Genomic DNA, 25,148 nt, shown 5'->3' with positions numbered 1-25,148 from the left:
TCAGGGGTTACTCCTGGTTCTACACTCAGGAATCATTTCTAGAAGCGTTCAGGGAGCCACATGGGATGCCAGGGATCAAATCTCGGTGGCCTTGTGCTAGGAAAGTGCCCTACCTGCTGCATATTGCTCGGCCCCTACATCCAAAATTCTATAGTACTGCTAACCAGTGATAAGTCACTTAAGTTATTTTAATGGCATTGAGAATGCAATTTTTCACAGCTTCTCATTTTCAGTTTTAACAATTATCTTAAAGTGAGATATCACCCACATCGTTATCCACAGTTTAAAGATGATGACAAATGTCTTTGTTTAAAAGCATTTCGTGAGGGCCAAAGCAATAGTAAAGGAGGTAGGGCATTTGCCTTGCATGCAGCCAGCCTGGGTTCAATCCCCAGCATCCCATATGGTCCCCCAAGCATCACCAAGACTAATTCCTGAATTCAAAGCCAGGGGTAACCCCTGAGCATCACTGGGTGTGACCCAAAGAGCAAAAAAAATAGCATTTAGTGGCTCCTTGCTGGTTAAAAAAAAAATTAAAATAATTTTTGCCTGCTGTGTAATGTTCCTCCACAGTGTTCCTATAGGTAATATCCTCTCTTATCTATAATATTTCGGTCAATTTCAATGTATTCATTTAATCAATATGTTGGTCCTCATATAGCAGACACTCTTGGATATCAGAGATAGACTTTATTGAATGGCCATTCTCCTCATCCCTGTTGAAACTCCTCAAATACTCTGGGTTTTCTCAATCTTCCATCTATTCTCTCTCCCTCTCATGTTTTCTGAATGTAGTGTTCTTCCTTCATCCTTCCATCAGAAAAACACATCTTTAAAGGTGTCTTTGATCTCTCTTACACCCATATGTGTATTCACTACATTTGAATCCTGAACTCCTGCTATTTTTTTTAAATTTATTTATTTTTAATTAGAGAATCACCGTGAGGGTACAGTTACAGATTTATACACTTTTGTGCTTATACTTCCCTCATACAAAGTTTGGGAATCCATCCCTTCACCAGTGCCCATTCTCCACCACCCGTAAACCCAGTGTCCCTCCCACCCTCCCCAATCCCATCTCCCCCCCACCCCACCCTGCCACTGTGGCAAGGCATTCCCCTCTGTTCTCTCTCTCTAATTAGCTGTTGTGGTTTGCAATAAAGGTGTTGAGTGGCCGCTGTGCTCAGTCTCTAGCCCTCATTCAGCCCGCAACTCCCTTCCCCCACATGGCCTTCGACTACAATGTAGTTGGTGATCGCTTCTCTGAGTTGACCTTTCCCCGGAACGTGAGGCCAGCCTCGAAGCCATGGAGTCAACCTCCTGGTACTTATTTCTACAGTTCTTGGGTGTTAGTCTCCCACTCTGTTATTCTATATACCATAGATGAGTGCAATCTTTCTATGTCTGTCTCTCTCTTTCTGACTCATTTCACTCAGCATGAAACTTTTCATGCCCATCCACTTAACTACAAAATTCTTGACCTCCTTTTTTCTAACAGCTGCATAGTATTCCATTGTATAGATGTACCAAAGTTTCCTCAACCAGTCATCCGTTCTGGGGCATTCGGGTTTTTTCCAGATTCTGGCTATTGTAAACAGTGCTGCGATGAACATACATGTGCAGATGTTGTTTCGATTGTACTTTTTTGTCTCTCTGGGATATATTCCCAGCAGTGGTATTGCTGGGTCAAATGGGAATTCAATATCTAATTTTTTGAGAGTCGTCCAAATTGTTTTCCAGAAGGGCTGAACCAGTCGGCATTCCCACCAGCAGTGAAGAAGGGTCCCTTTCTCCCCACATCCTCTCCAACAGCGGTTGCTTTTGTTCTTTTGGATGTGTGCTAGTCTCTGTGGTGTGAGGTGGTATCTCATGGTTGTTTTGATCTGAATCTCTCTGATGATTAGTGATGTAGAGCACTTTTTCATGTGCCTTTTGGCCATTCGTATTTCTTCCTTGGTAAAGTTTCTGTTCATTTCTTTGCCCCATTTTTTGATGGGGTTGGATGTTTTCTTCTTGTAGAGCTCAACCAGTGCTTATCAACCATTGATATCAACCCCTTATCTGATGGGTATTGTGTAAATATCCTTTCCCATTCTGTGGATAGTCTTTGTATTCTGGTCACTGTATCTCTTGCGGTGCAGAAGCTTTTTAGTTTAATGTAGTCCCATTTGTTGATCTCTGTTTTTACTAGATTGCTTAGTTCCGTGTCACCTTTGAAGATACCTTTATCTTCAATATCGTGGAGGGTTTCGCCGACCTTGTCTTCAATGTACCTTATGGTTTGTGGTCTAATGTTGAGGTCTTTAATCCATTTTGATCTGACTTTTGTGCATGGTGTCAGGTCAAGGTCTAAACCCATTTTTTTGCATGTGGTTGTCCAGTTGTGCCAGCACCATTTGTTAAAGAGGCTTTCCTTGCTCCACTTCACATCTCTTGCTCCCTTATCAAAGATTAGATGGTCATACATTTGGGGTTGTATGTAGGGATATTCCACCCTGTTCCATTGGTCTACGGCTCTGCCTTTGTTCCAGTACCATGCTGTTTTAATTGTTACTGCTTTGTAGTAAAGCTTGAGGTTGGGGATGGTGATGCCTCCCATCATCTTTTTCCCAAGAATTGTTTTAGCTATCCTTGGACATTTGTTATTCCATATGAATTTTAGGATTGCTTGATCCATTTCTTTGAAGAATGTCATGGGTATATTTATAGGGATCGCATTGAATCTGTATAATGCTTTAGGGAGTATTGCCATTTTGACAACATTGATTCTCCCTATCCACGAGCAGGGTATATGTTTCCATTTCCTCATGTCCTCTTTGATTTCATGGAGTAGTGTTATGTAGTTTTCTTTGTAAAGGTCTTTTACTTCCTTGGTTAAGCTGATTCCGAGGTACCTGATTTTCTGGGGCACGATTGTGAATGGGATTGCTTTTTTCATGTCCCTTTCCTCAGCCTCATTGTTTGCATATATGAAGGCCATGGATTTTTGGGTATTGATTTTGTAGCCTGCAACTTTACTGTATAAGTCTATTGTTTCTAAGAGTTTCTTAGTAGAGGTTTTAGGCTTCTCTAGATATAGTATCATGTCGTCTGCAAATAGTGAGAGTTTGATTTCTTCCCTTCCTATCTGGATGCCCTTAATCTCTTTTTCTTGTCTAATAGCTATCGCAAGTACTTCCAGTACTATATTGAAGAGGAGTGGTGAGAGTGGGCATCCTTGTCTTGTGCCTGATCTCAGAGGAAAGGCCCTTAGCTTTTCCCCGTTGAGGATAATGCTTGCCGTAACTCCTGCTATTTTTTAAGAAAAAATTTTCTGGGATGATAAGGACAATAAGACCATGTCTTTTGCCTCCTGGTTCTATTGTCAGCTTTCTATTTCCCTATAATATCTTTCTATTATTTATAGTGATTAATGCCTCTACCAATTCCATGAAAATGTCTATTACTCATGATGTGGAACTCTATGAACAACTTGAACAGAAATAAATCTGTGGGAATATCCCCATATTTAGTGAATCAGTCAGGAAGACAAATGGTGTTAATGTACATTCTTTTTGATGATTTATTGCTAAGTGATTTTAACCAATATAAATTATATGTTAATTATTGAAAATTTATAAAGTCCCTTAGTTAGGAATGAGCATACCTTTCTTAATCTAGTGGAGGCAACCTATGCACCATTAATGAATGCTGCACTCACTATAACATGCTGGGAAGTTTGTCCTGTCCTTTAGAAACAGGACAAAGTTCTTTTTTTAGAGGTGTGGAGAGTGAGGGGGTTCTTAGCCACAACTCCTGTGCTCAGGGCTTATTCATGACTGTATGCTCAGGGATCATTCTTGGAAGGCTAGAGGAACCATACTACCATATGAGGTAATAGGGGTTGAATGCAGGTCAGCCTCGAGCAAGGCAAATGCTCTACCTTCTATACTACTACTCTAGCAGAAGCTAGAGAGGCTCTTTTTTTAAATTATTATTTTATTAGTGAATCACCGTGAGACAAAGTTACAGACTTATGGGTTTTCATGCTTACATTTCAGTCATATAATGATCGAGTACCCATCCCTCCTCCAATGCTCATTTTCCACCACCAATGGTTCCAGCATCCCTCCCACCACCCCCACCCTCTCCTCTTTGTCCCACCCTGCCTCTGTGGCAGGGCATTCCCATTTGCTTGATCTCTCTTTTTGGATGTTGTGGTTTGCTACAGAGGTATTAAATAGGCATCATGTTTGGTCTATGGTCTATTTTCTGCCCGTATCTCCCATCCCTAGTGGGCCCGCCTAGCATCCTTTGCTTGGTGATCCCTTAGAGAAGCTCTTTTAACACTTCGTGCAAAACTGGTTTCAATGCTATTAATTCCCTAAGCTGTCACCTGTCCTCAAAACTCTGTGTTGTTCCTTCAAATATCAGTGATAATCTAGCTGAATAGTATTCTTGGTGAGGTGTTCATTTAGTTGAGTTTTTGTCCTATATCCTTCCATACTCTTTTGTTTTGCAGAGTTTTATTTAACAGATCTTGTGTATATCTATTTTCTTTATATGTAAGTTCAGTTTGTGATCCTTCAGTTTTCAGTATTCTGTCTCTATTTTTGAAGTGTGTCATTTTGAGTACAGTGTGTCATGGATTTTTCTCATATGAGCCTGTTTTCACTAGAAACCTCCTGACCTCTTGGATCTCTGTGCCTGTAACTGTAAACTCTGAGAAATTCTAATCGATTTCTTCAACTAATATTTCTTCATCATATTTGCTTTCCTATTCTTCAGGGACTCTGATGATTTTTATATTGTTCTTCATGAACTCATCTGATAGTTCTCTGGTGTGCTATTCATTTCTTTTCAGACTGTTTTCTACCTGCTGCAATTTCATAATTGTTTCCTCTTCCTCATCCTTGATATTTTTTTTTCTTTTTGGGTCACACCCAGCATTGCACAGGGATTGCACTGCCTCTGCACTCAGGAATTACTCCAGGTGGTGCTCGGCGGGACCATATGGGATGCTGGGAATCGAACCTGGGTTGGTCATGTGCAAGACAAATGCACTACCCGCTGTACTGTCCTCCAGTCTCTCATCCTTGATTTTTTTTTTCTTATTGGGTCACACCTGGCGATGCACAGGGGTTATTCCTGGCTCTGCACTCAGGAATTACCCCTGGCAGTGCTCAGGGGACCATATGGGATGCTGGGATTTGAACCTGGGTCGGCCGCGTGCAAGGCAAACGCCCTACCCGCTGTGCTATCTCTCCAGCCCCCTCTCATCCTTGATTTAAACACAACTTTTTAAAATTGAATCACAGTGAGATGCAGATACAAAGGTTTCATGATCAGTTTTCAGTCGTATAATGATCCAACATCCATTCCTCCACCAATGTACATTTCCCATTACCAATTTGCCCTGTATCCCTCCTGCTGTCCCCACTATACCCCAGCCTAAATCTATGCTCTATGGCAGGCACTTTTCTTCTCGTTCTCTCTTCTCTCTCTCTCTCTCTTTCTCTCTCTCTCTCTCTCTCTCTCTCTCTCTCTCTCTTTCTCTGTCTTTCTCTCCCTCTTTCTCTCTTTTTCTCCTTCTAGGCATTAATGGTTTTCAATACAGATACTGAGAGGCTGTCATATTTAGTCCTTTACCCACTTTCAGCACACATCTCCCATCCAGAGCAATCCCTTTCAACCATCATTGTCATAATGGTCCCTTTCGTATCCCAACTGCCCTCACCCCCAACCCTTGAGACAGACTTCCAACCGTGGGCCATTCGTCCTGACCCTTGTTTTTACTGTCCTTGGCTGTTAGTCATACACTATGTTTTGTTTTGGTTTTTATTACTTGACTTTTTTTTTTCTTAGCTAACTTCTGTTATTTTGCTTTTCAAAGCTTCTATTGACTTTTTAAAATACCACCCATATGCTTTTCATTTCTGTCATTTCTGGTTGTAATAGTTTTTCACTTATTTTGACTCATACTTTCTGTGCTTTGCTATCTGTGCTATTGTTTCTTTGAACTCATTGAACATCCTCATAGTGCACTAAAGACATTGTCTGAGGATTTACTGGTGTTGTTTTTTCTTTGATGATACCATTTTTACTCATAGAGCTTGGTGGTTTTCTACATGTTTTCCCTGTTGATTTTCTAGTGTTCTTACTATGCTGAGGGTGAATTTTTGTAGCTAGAACCCCTTGAAGATATTGAGAGATTAGTCTGGGGTTGTCTCTTTCTTCCTTGCCTGTCTTCAGCAAATGACAGGAACAGTAACTGTGAGCAGTGTGTAATTTGTTGAGTAAACCTGTGCACTTCCGGAGCTGTGATGTGGGCCTGTTTATAAGGCACAGTTTGGGTATGAAAGCGACTGGGAGCTAGCTGGAAGGGAGGGGCCCTGCCTTCTGTTTTGGATTAATTCTAGTGATATCAGCTAGAGGCAAGTCTCATCTGAAATGGCAGAGAAGCAGGCAGAAGGTCAGGCTAATATACACTTAATGTTTGAGTTTGTTTATTGGTTAATATTTATTAAGTGCATAGAATATAATCTTGAAAGTGTACTACTTATGTGACTATACAAATGACCTAATTAATAATGAAAAAATGTTATTTCAGAACTGTTAATTTTTTACTATTAGTATAACATGGTTTTTAATAGTGTTAATGTTTTGCTCAACACATTTAGTGTACCTCACTCCCACTGAACCTAATTGGTTTTTGATTGTAGTGCTAGAAAAATATATTAGTACTAATTAACATGGTTAATAATAATTAATCCTAATGAACTCATAATACAAATTTACAGGTATGATTTTATTTTAGTTTTTAGATGAAACAGAGATATTCCTTCTGTAGAATTTTTCATAAAATGTTCATAGTTTGTAATTGTGTATCTATTAATTTAATTATGAATTGCATGAATAAATTCTTTTTAGAACTTTGGAGCTAAAAGTGAAATACCTACTTATTGGCTGACTGTTAATCTGCCTTCTATAATTTCTTCCTTCCACCCATATACTCAGTTAGGTTCTCCTTAGAATGAAAAGCAAGAGGATGTATTTTTTACTTTATTTTTTTTTTTGCCTTAGATTGTTATTTCTTCCTTTATAGAGTTTTAATGGAGCTTATAGATGAGTTTTCTTACCTGCTCCTTCTGATTTTGGAGAAACTTCTGAAAACATAAAGATGCCAACATTTAAATCTGATTATTTCACAAAAGAGTAAAAATGATGAGTGTGCAAATAGATATTGTGTCCATGAATATAGACGAAATCTAGACTAAATTATTAAGAGATATTTAGTGAAGGTTTAGAAAAATAAGCTAATTACCAAGATTATGAAGGACTTTTGAATAATAGTCATTATATTGACCGACTCTTTTCTTACCTTTTCTTCTTATTAAATCTCATGGGACTTCTAACCAATTCAGGAGTTGTTAGGTTCCCTTTTGGGAAAGGTCTGATAATAGCCATATCCAGCAGTGCTCAGAGGCATCCAAGGCTGCTCTTTGGTATACACAGGAATCCATATGGAACCAGGGAATCAAACAGGGTTATTAGCTTGCAAGGCTTATGTCTTAACCTTGATAATATTTTTATGACCCTAATACAGTCTTTTCCAATTGCTTCATTAAGCAGGATTCTTAATTTTGCTTACCAGAATACTTTTCTCCAGAATTATATGCAACTATATCTTTTCTTCTATGATTTTTGGAAATTTGAATATACCTTATTTATACTCATGCCCATCGAAAGTTTACTAATTTATTATAATGCAACTCAACATTTTAATGGAGCCTTCTCAAATCCCCCAATTAATATTATGTTCTACTTCCCAGAGAATAATATTGCTCAGGAGTCATGCATGCATTGCTTTGGATTAAACTAAAGACCCACTTCATGCCAGCTCTTTGAGCTCATCCCTTGCTACATATGTAGCATTTTTTAGGCAAAAATATGAATGGAAGGGGCTGGAGCAATAGCACTGCGGGTAGGATGTTTGCCTTGCATGTGGCAGACCCGGGTTTAATTCCCAGGATCCCATATGGTCCCCCAAGCACCGGCAGGGGTAATTACTGAGTGCAGAGCCAGGAGTAACTCCAGCGCATCGCCGGGTGTGACCCCCCCAAAAAAAAGCAAAAATATGAATGGAGAATTATTAATTCTTGTTTGTCTATGTTATGTACAGAATCCCCTATTATATTTGTTTTTTTTACAAAGATCTGGCCTTTATTTTTCCTATTTAATGTTTCACTTGAATATTTAATTTAATTTTCTTATTTACAACTTTCTGACAAACTTGGCTATCTCATAATTTTTATTCAAATTTAAAATTTTTATTTTAGGCATTGTGGAACTATGGATTACAATATTGTTAATAGTAGGGTGCTGTGAGTTTCCAAGGGAAGTGCGGGCAAGCATGGGACTCAAGCATTTGGTGGTTTAAAACCATTCCCCTGGCTGGCCCACAGTGATAGATGGATGGACAAAGGATCAGGGAACAGAGAAACAGAGCCCTATGCTTCTTGGTTGTTGGTATATTTCTCTCTCCTCCCCAGTGTAGTCCCATCTCTCCCTTACAGCACAATCATAGTCATAGTTTCGTCATAGTCTCAGTCATCATAGTTCGATCATCCTAGTCTCCTCATAGACCTCAACGTCCTCTTCCTCGTTATTTTCCCTCTTTCCCCTTACAGCATAGTTTTATAGAAATCACGAACGGTAGGAGTACACATATGTGGGGTTGAACATTGTCCATAACAACAAACAGAGGTAAAGCCACTCCTTCAGGGGGAATTCTAGGAGATTAACTCAAGGACAAAATCTCATCTGAGGGTTCAGCACTCTAGATTACTAGGAGATCCTCTCAAGGGCAGGATTCTATCTAGGGTGTATTGCTTTCTCCTTTCCTCAGCTAGTAATCCATTTAAGCAGTCATAGTGAATTTACTTCTAATAGTATTTCTAGCATAATTGGGAGGGCATTTGCCTTGCACGTGACAGACCCGGTTTGATTCCTGCACTCCTCTCATAGAGCCCCATAGAGCCCTGCAAGCTACCAAGAGTATCTCACCTGCACAGCAGAGTTTGGCAAGCTACCTGTGGCGTATATGATGTGCCAAAAATAGTAACAACAAGTCTCACAATGGAGGAATGGAACCCAGGTTGTCTGCATGCAAGGCAAAAGCCCTACCCGCTCTGAGGACTAACTCAATAAATCTAAGTTCCCTGTGGGAGAAGCAAGGACAACCCAATGTTATCCAATAACGTTTCATGTATAAAACATGTAAGCACCACACCAGAGTGATTAACTATTATCTATATGTATAATTACATCCCTAAGAAGAAATTCCAATAACTTCGCAAGACTTCTAACTTGCCTCCACAACCTTTATACTCCTAGCAGATATGCCTCTATGGCAGAATTAACACTATCCACAGATATTTGCAGAAGCAGAGAGGGTTGATTATCATGGTTCCCATATTTCCCAAGTGCTGCCACTAGTTGAATCTATTAGGCTAATGAGAACCAGTTTGTTGTCATCCCAAGGAAATTGTCATTGAAGGTTGATGGTGTCTTAGTCTAGATTAATATACAGACTTATTAGAACTCTCAAGTACCAACCTTTTGTAATTGCAGACATATGTAGCAAGGGATGAGCTCAAAGAGCTGGCATGAAGTGGGCCTTTAGTTTAATCCAAAGCAATGCATGCATGACTTCTGAGCAATATTAAATGTGACCCCTGTGGCACCCAGCAGCACCACAATACCAGGTTGAATGCTAAGCCACCAAGCCTACAGAGCTGAACTCTTTACTAGGAGTGCTCTCAAAAACAAAACAAAACAAAACAACAACAACTAAAATGTTATTGTTTCTTTCCGGGAGGCACCAGTTCTTCCTATGAAGCATGTGTTAACACACCGCAACCAAGTTTGCAAGTCCCAAAGATGACAACAACCACAGTAACAAAAGGAAGAGAATGGGGACAACACAAAAATAAATAGTTGCAGATTATTGTAAAGCTTTTATTGAGCCAGTGTCTTTCCATCATCTTCTTGGTCATATTATTCTGTTCATATCTTTCCTCAGGTTCTTTGTGGTTATTTTAGGCCTCAGATTGTATGTCCCGTCCTTTGCTAAGTATTCTCAGCAGGGTAATACTCCTAGGTACTCTTGCAGTAGTCTGCTTTCCTACTTTAGAAATAGTCCCATTAAACATAATTGTCTAACTGCTAAATGTTTCCACACTGCTCTCTGAGGTATCTCTTTTCTCAGCAGCTTTATTTTCAGCTCCCACCAAATACACACACAGAGAATGAACGGTGTCTTTCACAGTGCTAAGGCTTCACTTTTCTCCTGGGTCCTTTTTTATTTTGTATGTAGAGGTTCCTCTACCCTAAAAAAGAGAAGCCAGTACAAATTTGATGCATGTAGCTTTAATTTCTTACAGTAAGAAATTTAGTGTGTACAATTCCAATGTGGTTTGTTTGCATTGGGACACATTCAGCAGTTTTCAAGGCTTCTTCCTTATTCTGTGCTCAGAGATCATCCCCAGCAGTGCTCAGAAGGTCAACTCTTGCGCCAGGGATCAAACTGGGGTTGGCCACATGCAAGGAAAGCACCTTTCTACTATATCTCACACAAGTTATATTTATTTTTTGTCTTTTTGTTTTAGAGCAGATCTCTTGAAAAGACTTTCATAAAGCATAACAACTATTTTTCCAAATGTCAAGCTTGAAGTTACTTAATATTACCTATTACCTTTACTTGGTTTTTCATATATTATAAAATAAATTTAACATCTAGTTTTGATAAGTGATTTTACTGACTTGCAAGTATTTTGTTATATAAAGTATCTATCACAAAATGCAAATATCAGGTGTAATAAATAAGCAACTATTAAAAATAGATGAAAATTTACCCTTAATTCTTCTAAATAGGCAACTTTGCTCTATCTTAGTAACCTGGATTTGGGGCTGACAATTGAATACCCCAAATTATTCATTCCAATCTTAAGCAAAATATTTCCAATGTGGTGATACCTATGCAAAATTGCCTTGAATCCATATAAATCCTTGACTCCTCAGCTGTGTGCTAGACATTTTGGCACAAAATCTTTGGGAACAAAATCTGGAACACATTTATGTAGCCACATATAACAGAAGATGTCAGTGTTTCCCATATTCAGCTGTGAAACACGTGTAATTTATTTTGTTTGTCCTGATTCTTGCCTTTTAGTGTGACTTTTAACCCAATTTACCCTACTTGTCACTTATCTCAGTGGGAAGTGGCAGGATGTCTGGACTTTTGAATCTCTCTTTTTCTTTTAGCTAATCCTGACAAAGTATTACTTCTGGCTGGTACAAAAATTTATCTTAAGTATATTCCCAAAGGATAAAGTTGAGATTATGTCCCTGCAACTTTGTCCCAGTCATATTCTTCCTTCTCAGTTTCTCCAGAAGCAGAGGTCAATAAACAGAGATTTTTGTCTAGCAATATTTTAGTTTTTTGGTTCTTTTTTTTTGCTTTTTGTGTCACACCCGGCGATGCTCAGGGGTTACTCCTGGCTCTACACTCAGGAATTATCCCTGGTGGTGCTCAGGGGACCATATGGGATGCTGGGAATCGAACCCGGGTCGGCCGCGTGCATGGCAAATGCCCTACCCACTGCGCTATCACTCCAGCCCCAGTCTAGCAATATTTTGACCAAGTGCTCTCAAAATGTGGTTCTAGTGTAGTCATTTAAGGATTTCTGAAGGATAAATTTTACACAGTTTGCTTGGCCCATTGATTGTTGGCCTGTACACATCAGCAGCACTCACAGCAGCTGGGCCAATGAAACCATTTTGAATAGTGGTTGATTTTATGTATCCACTTGGCTGGGAGATGTTTCCCAGATGTTAGGTCAATTATTAATTTATATATCATTGTAAGGTACTTTTATATGTGATAAATAATTAAATTAGTGGACTTTGTACAAGGGAGATTGACTTTCATAGTGTGGATGGGGGTCATCCCATCAGTTGATGACTTAAGCAAAGACTAACCTCCTCCAAGGAGGAGAATATCTGCCTCTGATTGCCTTTAGACTTGGAAGTGAAACATCAACATTTCCCTGAGATTCCAACTTAAATTAAATGAGATTACAACATAAATTTCTGAACAAGATATCCACCCATATCACAAATGGGAAAAATGGCAGAAACAAAGCAATGTCTGACTTATTGCAACTTTGACATTCACTGGGAAAATACTACCAAGTCTTCCACTCTCGGGGTGGAGAATATTCCTAAATTAGACTTTTGTCCTACTCTCTTGGTATGACTCCTTGGTATGACTCTTTTATTCTCTGAGTCCTGGCTTCCCCTTTGGAGAGCGGCCTTTTCTTCTCCATACACTTATTGGTCATTTCTGAAAATTTAATTGGAATATGTCCTTTGAGTACATTCATAAGGTCCTTATTGCATAGAGAAAAATGAGAACTCACAAATGGTATAAATTTCCATAACTTTAGGAAGGTCGGTCTTTTTTCCCCCCAAGTTAACAGTGCTCTAAAAACATAACTCTCTCTTTAAGTGTAGATTTTCTATATTTAATTTGAGTTTAACCTATGTTCTAAAGGCCACACCACCTTTTTTTTTTTAGGCATGCTTTCCCCTCTAGATTTAATTGCTTCTATTTTGAGCTTAACTGTTTTCAATGGGATCATCTCCTAAGTTTTCTAAAAGGATTTTATGTGTGTACAGCTGAGAAGATGCTCTATTTCTTCCAGAGGTTTTAAGTGAGAATGTACAACCAGATTCTTGATTTGCTCTTTATTCTGAGGGCATGTCTCAATACAGTGCACTATATTTACCCCAGGATTTACCTTGTATATCTTTGAGAATCTTATATATATTGATTTTAAAAATTGGAGATGAAGATCCATTTTATTTTTCAGGCTAGAAGGTCCCTGCATTTCTGGGTTGTTTTTTTCTCAAATTTATCCACAATTTTTTCTAGTACTAGCACTTATCTCTCTCACCATATCTGATAGGAAAGGACTAAAATGACAGATTGTTATTTTTTGGTTTTGAGGTCATACCTGGCTGTACTCAGAATTCATACCTGGCCCTGAACTCAGTGATCATTTCCAGTAGTGCTCAGTGGATCATATACGATGCCAGAGACTGAAACAGGTTTGAGAATTATAAATCAAGTGCCTTATCTTCTGTACCATCATTCTGGCCTGATTCTTTTAAGTCTATCTAGAGAGATACTTGGACAAGCTCAAAGTTTACCATTTACATTTAAGCTCAAAGTTTACCATTTACATTTTCTGTCTTTCAAGTTACTGTTGAATCAAATGTTTCCTGTCTCCACAATACATACAGACTACCATTTCGGAGGCTTTTTATGGGTTTTCTAACTATTCTTCTTGCTTTTTCTATAATTCCCTTAACATTCTCCCAGCATCTATGCACCACTAGTTCTAAACCTAATGCCCCATATAAACCTACACCTAAGAACACTTTTCTCTTATTAATTATTTCTAAGTGATTAGAGTGATAGCACAGAGGTAGGGAGTTTGCCTTGCACACGGCCGACCCGGGTTCGATTCCTCCGCCCCTCTCGGAGAGCCGGGCAAGCTACCAAGAGTATCCCACCCTCATATCAAAGCCTAGCAAGCTACCCATGGCATATTCGATATGCCAAAAAACAGTAACAACAAGTCTCACAATGGAGACGTTACTGGTGCCCGCTTGAGCAAATCGATGAATAACATGAACAATGGGACGATAGTACGACAGTGCAATTATTTCTAAATAACAAATTATCCCCAAGTTATTTATAACCCCAAATTACAATAACAACAAATTTTAACTTTTAATAACTGGCTTGATCCATATGACAAGGGTATTGGGATAGATGGGGTTGTCTATACCCATAATAGCAGGATTAATTGGATTAACAAGATCTGTCATTAATAAGATTAAGGTTTTATGCCTTGCTATTATAAAAAAATTTTTTTACTTTGATGTTGGATAATGTCATTTTCTCTTAACACATTTAAAAATACTTAAATAAAAATTTGTTTTCTTTTTTAAAAAACTCAAAGCTGCAAAAAACAGCAAATAAGGAAACAAAAACAGCAAATAAAGTTGACAAAATTGTAAAGTTTGAAGCAACTAAGATATCTACAGTCGCTTATTTCAGAGGGTTAGAAAACTGAAAAGAGCAGCTCTGGACAAAGCAACTGAACAGAGGAAAATAATTTTTATTGGTAAAATCACTCAAGGAACTAAAGTCACTTTCTACCAAGGCTCATGGCAGGCACTTAGAAAGCTTTGAAGTCAGTTTAAGTAAGACCTTTGGGGAAATTACCAATAAGGCAGAGGCTGAGAATGCAGAAAACAGGCACAGAAGAAAAGTTTTAAACTGGCATGACCTTAAGATTTGGGAACTCTTTAGTACAGTGAGTGAAAGAATGTGAGTTTCACCTCTATTTTTCATGCTTTGTGGAAAAGAATAAGTGGTGATTCACAGCAGCAGGAAGGGTTACAAATAGAACCTGTGTCTGAATTTTAAAAATATTTTTCTGCATGTTGCTTTTCTAGATAGCGCAATTAGTTTCTATTTGTATGCTATAAAATGTTTTTGCCAAAATGTTTTGAAAAATGGGTACTCCATTCTTGGTAATTTAGTGAACTAGTCAGAGATGGGGGTGGAGTAATACTGCCTCAAAACCAGTGGTAAGGTCATAAAAATTTATTTCATGCTCATATTAATGTCTAAGTGAAATAGAATGGAAGCAATGTTCTAGGGAACCATCTCCTTCCTCTGTAGCTCCACATTATTCTCCCCACTTCCTTTTTTAAATTGAATCACTGTGAGGTACAGTTACAAAGGCTTAGTGATAAAATTTCAGTTATACAATATTCCAACACCCATACCTTCACCAGTGTACATTTCCCACCACCAATATACCTCCTGCCCCCAGTATCCCTTCTGCCACCCCATTTCCCCAGCCTGCATCTACTTTATTTTAACTGTTTATAGTTCTTTCTGTTAATTTGGAGACAGCAAAAAAATGGGATTAAAATATTCACCTTTTTCCTTTGGTCTTTATATATACCTATACCTCAGGTGCATTTGAAGAAATGACACTATTTCCTTTTTTCTTTACAGTGGATGCACTTAGTACCTATTTTTAAAAGAATAGAAAGAAATGAAGTGATTGTGTTTAAATATATGAAATTTTAAAGTCACTGCAGTTTCCTGCTCCCATCCCCAGTCCCCCCAAACACCTCTTACTTTTTGGGGGAAAACAGCATCCTTTTCCATAAGGATGCATAGAAAGACATATGGAGAGGCTTGTCCAATGGTAGAGGCAAGGTCTTGCTAACTGCCATGAAAGAAATAAGGCTTCTTGCCAACAGTCTATCAGGGAATTCCTGGGAAAGACTTCCAGATCCAATTAAGCCCACAAATGGCAGTCTCTTTTAGTGGACTGACTGAAAACTCATGAGTGATCCTGAGCTAGAATCCTGATATTGAGAAATAGTGTGAGAATAACTGTTTAAGTCCCTAAGGTTTTATGGTAATTTGCAACAAAACGATACAGATAAAGTGAACAAATGTGTGTAGAAATATTTTTCTTTATTTTCATCTTACAAGAAGCATAAATTTCTGTCTGTCCCATTCCATTGACCAGAGTTGACTCACATAATCACAGCTAATAGCCAAATTGCCAGAGATTCTGGAGAATATGTCTGTGTGCCCAGGAGGAAAGGAAACACTTGAATTAACAGTTGACTGATTTCTACCACATTTGGTGAATTTATAATTGGAAATGCTTAAACAATAAGGAGCCCTGAGGGAATAAGACTTTTAAAATATAAGCATTTAAAATTAGCTAGGTTTTTTGGTAAGTACTGCCAAGTATCAGCAAAGTTTCTCAGGAAAATGTTGAGACTTTTATTTGTCTGCTAAACTAGTGCTGATATAACAAAAACAATAACAGGAACAAAACGAGTACTAATACTGTGAAAAATTAACAATATTGAACATCTAAGCATTGATGAAGCATTTTATTAACAAAACAAGAGAACGAAGTAAGTACAATGATCTAGGTATAATGCAAAAGGTACAGTGATTTTAAAATTGGGGAAAATGAGACACAGAGAGGCTGAACAACATGTTCAGAGTCTTTCAAACATTTAAGTAAAGCAAAAATTCAACCTCTTTGATTTAAATCTGTGTTTTAGACACAGACACTTGATCTCCTGCTAGGGTTAGCAGGATGTTGTAGGGGAAGGACTGAGCTCTCTAAGATATATTTTGTGCATTGTATGGATGGAGTCCTGATGTGTTCTGCATCCATGTGGGTGAAATGACGCTCTGGTAAGTTCCTTCTCATTGGAGAGTAACATGTGTGCATTTGGTTTGTAAAACACAGATATCATCTAATAGGTATGTAGGAAGACATATACTCTGATGAATAAAACTCCAATTCGGACTTTTTCCTTTTTTAGCACAGCTTTATATAGGATATCACTGGGCTTCAGTTTTTTCTATTTACCAGAAACCTTAAAAAAAAACAAACAAAAAACAATTGGGCTTGAGTGATAATAAAGCAGGTAAAGTTTTTGCATGTGGTTTCCTAAGCATATGGCCCCCCTGAGCTCTACCAGGAATGATCCCTATCATAGAGACATGAGGAAACCCTGATCACAACCAGGTATAGTCTATTTCCCCAATTTTCTGCTCTTATCCCCCACCCAAACTAAACATTGCCATATAACCTGTAAGGTTTGAATCACAGGGTAGATGTAAAAACATTTGCAATATTCATTGGAAATTCTACAGTTTTTTTGAGTGCTCCTAATAATATTATTATTTCCCATATCTTATTCATCATTTTGTCCTTTGTATAAAGCACTAAGAATGAAGTGATTGAATAATATTTCTTTGTTAAAAGCAAAGATGTATAAATGGTAGTACTATTTTCTCATTTTTTCTAGGGAGAAGCAAAAAAGCTCCATATGTGCAGTCTAATCATCTCTTATCTTTGGGTACTACTCAAGAATTCCCAAAGTACCGTCATACACAGTGTCTCATGCCAGTTTCCCATCAGGATATTATCGCTTCCTACTTCGGTAGCAGTGGCAGTAACCCTGATTAAAGTATTTCGTCCTATTCAGGGTTGAATAAAAATCTAAGAAACTCAAAGCATTCCCAGAGGAGAGCAATAAAAATGGATTAAAATGACCTTCTGCAGAAAGGTTAAGAGAATTGGGATCATTGCAGCTAGAACTGTTGTTGGGAAGAAATAATTTTCAAGAAACAAAAATAATGTTTTGCAAAACTTTGTGGTTACAGTGAGCTGTTCCATAGAGGACAGCCAAGAAGGAATTTTGATGACTTTCCTGTTTGGCATTAACAAGCAGCCTCTCCACCTTCTCTGCCCAAGGGATTGTAGCAGGCACTTGCTCTCTGAAAAATATTTATTACATTAGGACATCCTGTCAAGACTGTTGTGGTTCTCAGACCCTGTGAGGTCAGTGGGGCAAGGCAGAGAGGAGTCACTTTTAACTAAGTAAAAGGTTAGCTTGTATTCAACCCCTGGGTTGTAGATTCTAAAGGAGGAGACCGTGAACCCAATTTATTAGAGATCCTAAAGTCATTTATAGATGTTATTTATCCATTCTCTGCTGGTCTTCCTAGACTTCCAGGGCTAGATGTTGTAATTCTACTATGTTCTGTAGTACATGCATGAGCACTGCACTCATTTTAGTTTTGTCCTATTACCATAGATTTTATGGACAGACGAAGGCCTCAGGAGAGTTGGAACTGGGAAATGGGTGTTGGCACTATCACTAGGATTATGATATTCTTTGTCTAAGCCTTAAAGTTATGCTAACTTTTCATAATAAATTTTATTCTATATGCAAGATATTATTGAACACTGAGAAGACTATAAATTGCATGTATGTGACTCGTTTCAACAAGGGTCAAAACACAGGCCAACAGAGAACACAGACAAATCAATAAGCAATTACAGTGTAATTCTGTGAGACTGAATGAGAAATAAACTTAACCCAGAGCTGGGGGTGGGGTGGGGTCAAATAAAGCATTTTAGAGAATGTAATGTCTAAGTGATATATGAAAGGTGAATAAATATGATCAATTATCTATTATTTCTTTATTGGCCACACCAGTTTATATATTTCTTATTTTGAATTCAGCATTCATCTCTCCTTCCACCATTTAATAATTAAAAAATTATTAATTATTATCTCCAAAGTCTAGTCATAATCTGTATGGTTTAGGGAATGAAGAAAGTCTCTTGGTAGGCATAATGAAAAGTAGATCGTATTACTATGTGTATGGCCAATGTTAATACATTTCTAGAATATTAGACAACAATCAGCTCTCTAATGTACTTCTAATTAAGAGGTTTTAATGGAAAAGAACTTACTTGAATGAGAAAGAACTGATGACCTATATAGAGAGTCCATGGTAATTCCTTGATATTGGTGCACTATTATCATTTTATTATGTAATTTTGTTGTTTAATTGTAATCTGAATTAAGCCCCAATATAATGATCAACATATATTTGGAAATAAATTTTAATTGCTCAAATTGTTAACAATTGCATTCACTATTGTAGTGGATACAGGAAGGGGTTATCAGGTGGTTTTCTCTTCTTGGGAAAGTATGCCTACATAGACCTCCAGTGGCTGTGACATTCATACTGTATTCATTATAGATGACAGACCCATTACTAGATTTTAGGTACAAGATGATCAATTATCTCCTGTCCAATGAACTATTTTTGCGGGGAAGATGGTTTTAAATATACTTAACAGGTGTTTCTCAGAACTCACTCCTTGTTCTGTGCTCAGTGGTCACTCCTGGAGTGCCTGAGAACCTTAGGCTGTGCCAAGGATTTGTTTTCCACTCAAGTTTTTTCAATTGAATCACCATGACATACAGTTACAAAGCTTTCATGTTTGAGTTTCAGTCACATAATGATTGAACACCCTTCCCTCCACCAGTTCACATTCTCCATCATCAATGTACCCAGTATACCCATCACCATCCCCACCCTCCCACTGCCTCTATGGCAGACATACTCTCTCTCTACTTTTGTGCATTATGGTTTGCAATATAGATACTGAGAGTGTGCCAAGGAGTTAACCAGAGTCAGGTTCATGCAAGGCAAGAACTTTAATGTACATAGTATATCTCTGGTCCCCCTTCTCAGGGATTTTTGGGTGAGTAAGAATGTTAATCACAGCAAGATATTGGGCTAGAAACAGACCCGGAGACCAATGGAGCAAAGTTGAATATTCTGTCACAGGCTCTCAAATATATGATCACTTAATCCTTGATAAAGGAGCAAGAAATGTGAAGTGGAACAAGGAAAGCCTCTTCAACAAGTGATGCTGGGAAAACTGCACAGCTACCTGCAAAAATGAACTCTGACCTCTGTCTAATGCCAGGCACAAAAGTCAGATCAAAGTGGATTAAAGACCTCAATATCAGACATGAATCCATAAGGTACATAGAGGAAAATGTAGGCAGAACCCTCCATGACATTGAAGCTAAAAGCATCTTTAAGGATGAAACACCACAGACCAAGCAAGTGGAAACAAACATAACAAATGAGACTACATCAGATTAAGAAGCTCTGAACCTCAAAAGAAACAGTGACCAAAATACAGAGAGAGCCAACAGAATGGGGAAAGAATATTTACCTTATACTCATCTGATAAGGGATTAATATCCAGAATATATAAGATACTAGTAGAATTGTATAAGAAAAAAATCTCCAATCCATAAAAAAATGGGGAGAAGAAATGAACAGAAGTTTCCTCAAAAAAAAAAAACAAAAGCCCAAATGCTATGAACAACAAAAGGTATGTGAAAAAATGCTCCACATCGCTAATCATCAGGGAGATGCAAATCAAAACAACAATGAGATACCATCTTTCACCACAGAGATTGGCACACATTCAAAAAAAAAAAGCAACTAGTGCTGGCGTGGATATGTAGGGAAAAAAGGGGACTTATTTTTTACTGTTTGTGGGAATGCTGACTAGTCCAGCCTTCCTAGAAAACAATATGGACATTCCTTCAAAAACTAGAAATTGAGCTTCCATATGACCCCACAAAACCACTTCTGGGAATATATCCTAAGGGTGCAAAAAAAAAACACAGAAGAAATGACATCTACACCTATAGGTTCATTGCAGCACTGTTCACAATAACCAGAATCTGGAAACAACCCTGGTGCCCGAGAACAGACAACTGGTTAAAGAAACATTGGTACATCTACACAACGGAATACTATGCAGCTGTTAGGAGAGATGAAGTTATGAAGTTTGCTTATAAGTGGATCAACATGGGAGTATCATGCTAAGTGAAATGAGCCAGAAAGAGAGGGACAGACATAGAAAGATTGCACTCATTTGCAGGATATAAAATAACATAATATGAGACTGACACCCAAAGTCAGTCGACACAAGGGCCAGGAATATTGTCCCATAGTTGGAAACCTGTCTCATGAGCTGCAGGAGAAGGCAACTGGAATAGAGAAGGGATCACTAAGACAATGATGGTTGTAGAAATCGTTCAGGATGGGAGTTGTGTGTTGAAAGTAGATAAAGGACCAAACATGATAACCTCTAAGTATATGTATCGCAAACCATAAGGCCCAAAAATAGAGAAAGAGTATGGGGGAAATTTTCCCCCATGGAGGGTGGGAAAGGGCTGGAAAGGGGGGTATACTGGGGACATTGGTGGTGGAGAATGTACACTGGTGGAGGGATGGGTGTTTGATCATTGTATGATTGAAACTCAAACATGAAAGGTTGTAACTATATCTCACAGTGATTCAATTTAAAAAATGCTAATCAGATTTTCTTAGTGGTAGTCAGTGCATATATGTCTTGGGCATTTAATATAAACTGTATATATCCTCGGGTCTTCATAGAAAGTGTACAAAGAACAAGAAAACACGCAAAGTGATTGAAAGAAAGGCTAGGGAAAGAGGTTTGCATATATGTAGCTTCCATGATTCTCAAGATTCAGTTATTTCTGTAACTGCTTTTCATTAGTTTGGTTACATGAAAGTAAAGTAGGGCAATATTGTTTTCATAATTTCCTGTCCTCTGCCTAGATTGCATCATGGTGGAATTTTGTCCCCTTTAACTGAGAGTTCTAGAGATGGCATGCTTTTTGTAAAAGTAGTTAGAAACCAGCTAATTTACCACGTGGTGGCAGATGATCATGGAATGCAGCAGAAGACTCACTGACCTCTATCTTTAATAATCCGACTTTTGGAAAATCTTCTGGAGACTTGGAAAGTATAAGAATGTTATATAATGAACTCACCTGTTGATACATTTGCAGCCCAGCTACAGTACTTCACCCTGTGTGCAGTGCATCAGCTTGTGACTATTTCCAGGTATTATTAGTAAGAGGCAGTACAATGTGGTAGTTTTTGTATGGTCAAACTTATCTCAAAACTTCTGCTTAAGGGACTCTATGTAACTTTTTTGCTATTCACTCTCCTTAATTACTTAAGTTATTCTCATTCATAAAATGGAAGTTCAGTAGGGATTGTTAGTTAAAGAAGAGTCGACAGAATATAAATTCTTATATTAAGAGTTGTTAGTTTAAGAAGAAATAAAAAAAAGAAGAATATTGGGCAGAACAGTGACTGACACATACTAATCACTCAATAAATTTTGCTAATGATTTGTGACACTAATTAAGTCTAAATGCAAGAAATAAATGTGTTTGCTCACTAAAATGGATGATGCCAACTTTTTAGAAGTGTGGTTACAATAATCCTGATATGAAAAAAAACACTTAGATGGTGATTCAATGGCCCCAGAAGAATCCTGTTTAAGAAAAAGAAAAATTATGGTTATATTGCTGCTTGAACACAATTCCAAAGTCATTCTCTAACTTTTCTCCCCTGAGAAAAACTATAGCAAAAGAAATAAAATAGAACAAAACAAAAAACCCTGAAACCTCACAGTAATCATATCATGCACCATTTCATCCCAGAACCCTACTCCAGGGGGTTAGTTACCTACACTAATCAAAGAACCTAATCATAACAGCCCAAGATTTCCTTGAAGTTGCACTTATGCCCAACTCTAAAAAGTTAATACAATTTTCTCTGCTGAAAGCTCCTGTTTTTCTTTCTTTCTTTTCTTTTTACAGTTTGAGGTAAAAATTCCTGATCATAAAAAGACTTGAAGGTCAACCACATTTCTTATAATTCTTGCTTTCTTTCTACTCCTCTCAGCCTTCTCTCCTTTCAATCCTCCGACTCCTCAGTCCCTACTCCCCTATCCATTTTAGCAAGAAATTTAAAATAAATCTCTTAAAGATTAATGTCAGACATCTCTGAATTTCAATTCCACTTCAAATATCTAATAACACTCACTTCCTCATATAAGTACTTAATAAATGGATACTTCTGATAATAGCTGTTACAAAAAAAGGAATATAAAGAATATTACTAGTAAAACACCAAAGTGGTAGTTCTTGAAATGAGGATCAAAGATAACTTCGATCAGACACAGATGAGTTTTTCACTTAACATGCAAAGCACTGTGTTTCACTATAAAGCTCTGGACCTTCATAGGACTTTCTTTAGGACGAAAGAACATAATGATAAGATTATTTTTATATATACCATGTTATGACAGTCACTGTAATGATATTTGAATGCCAGATGAAATGGTGCTATATTTTTAACCAATTCCTGAAAGTGTTATGAAAGAACTTAGAACTAAGTCTTTGGCACTGAAAAGTGGGAATCACAAAGTTTTTTAAAACTCCAGCGAACTCTGTTCACCAAAAATCAAAATGAACATGACAATCCAAAGGTATATACTAAACATTTAATTTTCTGAAATAAAACAAAAATAACAGTATCCAAAATTGTACAGAAATCATAGAACTTTGGAAATTTGCTAGTTTGGGGCTTCACTACACATCAGGCCAACTATAAGTTAGGAATAGGATTAGAATTGGAGCAAGGGTTAGGGTTAGGGATATGGAACTTTGAGGTAGCAAGTATTATTTTCCAAGGAAAGTAAAGCAGTTTTTGATTGTTCTTTTTGGGCTAATTTGCTAGTTTTGAGCCTCACTAGATATTAGGTCTACTTGAAGTTAGGGTTAAGGGTTAGAATTGGGGCTAGGATTATAATTAGGGATGTGGAAGGTTTAAGTAAAAAGTGTTGTTTTGCAACATACGAAGGGAATTGAAGCATTTTGAGATTGTTGGGTTTGTACACTTTGGTATTATTGTGTCTATTCTAGGGTGATACTCTCTGGAAGTGTCTGGTGAACTGACCACACATAGCTGATTCCAATGCCGTCTAGTGCTGATGATCAATAGACTCAGACTATAGGCTGATGGCACAGTAGACAATTTCATCAAGGTGAACAGTGATTATATAGGGGCAAACAATGAAATACATGAGAGGCCAGGGCAGGTCGTAAGTGAGAGGCAAAAGGTTAAATTAATGGTTATGTGGAAAAGGTTGGCATAAGCGGAAACAAAGTTATTTGTCTAAATTTCATAGGTGTCAGTGTGCCACATTCCAAACCTAGCCATCAGTAATTGCCAGTCACTAATCTATACTAATCTCCAGGAAATGTCATCCCCCACCCCCGCCCCCGACCCTGACACCACTCCATCACCCCCTGCCCGGGTCCTGGAAGTGTTCTTGAAGTTCAATCAGTCCAGTTGGTTTTGGAGCTTTGCCAGGAGGAACTCCAACATCTCGCCATTTTTTGTTTTGCAACCGAAGCAGGCCGATACAGGTTTGCAAGTGGGAGTCCTGTGTGTAGCCTATTTGTCATCACAGGAGGCAGAATCCTAAGGATAATAACACAAGCACAATATCAATACCACTCCAGTGTTTCTTATGGTGTGAATTATGCTTTGCCACCAGGAGCAGGGGTCTAAGCCATGTAAGGCATCCGAAATCCTTTGGGCCAGGCCTTCCTATGGTATCACAATCATGAATCACGAAATCCCGTTGATCGTCGACTCCTTGAGCATGCTCAGTAACCTCTCCATTTGTCCTATCCCTGAGATTTTAGAAGCCTCTCTCCACTCTACCTTCCCAAGGATGCTGCATTGGAGGCTCTTTCAGGGTCAGGGGAATGAGATCCAGCTTGTTACTGGCTTTAGCATATGAATACACCCTGGGAAGCTTGCTAGGCTGTCCCATGTGAACAGGAAACTCTCAGTAGCTTGCTAGTTTCTCCCAGAGGGAGAAGTAGGTTATAAGATATCTGGGAGCTTGCTTTTAAGTCTCTGGATGTTGGCCATTGATGGGATTACACACACCTGGGTTCCTCTACCGGTTCCTTCATGCATGAGTCTTGTCTGAACACGTAGAGAGGGGCCTTGAGCATGGCTGGGGCTAGGTTCCAGTGGTCTTTGGCTGCCAGGAGCTCTGCTTGGGGCAGGGAGGGAAGCTTCAGCCCATCCCCTCCAAGGGGCCCCTGGAAAGACAGCCAGGCATGCGGGCAAGAGACACCTATGGTATACCCGGTAGTTTTTTTTCTAAACACTTTAAGTACATCATCCTGGAGGACATGGACACTAATGGAGAGGTTCCTTTTAAGATCTTATAAGTGATATTTGCTCTCCTCCCATTGGTGGGAAGACTCATTGTAATGCACAGGGTGACACAAATAGAGGAGCTATTCCAATTACAGAGAATACTGGCTTATTCTTTTAATACCTTTGGACCCAAAGTAACTCCTGTTGTAGGATGTTAATCCACTGTTGTGACTTGACAATGGATTGGAGAGTCCAAACATGGTGGGAATCATTCTGCCAGTGCTCAACAAAGCCGTGGGTCTAGACAGATGCCTGCAGGGAGTCTAGCAACTGCTTTTGTGGCGGTTCTAGCAATAAGTCCAATAATGGCAGTAATTAAAAGTACAATAAATTTGCGAGAGCATCTCAAAAGTTTGGAGAAGACATATGCCAAGAGTCCTGCAGGGGAACATTTCTATTCCCATTTAAATTTGCAGGCAACCAAACACGGAATCAGACTTGTAACAATACAATACTATGATGATTGAATGCAGAATATATGAAAGCATTTATGCATGTATACAGAGCACAATCATTATAAGTAATG

This window comes from Sorex araneus, chromosome 11 (assembly GCF_027595985.1).
Source record: "Sorex araneus isolate mSorAra2 chromosome 11, mSorAra2.pri, whole genome shotgun sequence".
Classification (NCBI taxonomy): domain Eukaryota; kingdom Metazoa; phylum Chordata; class Mammalia; order Eulipotyphla; family Soricidae; genus Sorex; species Sorex araneus.
This window is presented reverse-complemented; position numbering follows the sequence as displayed.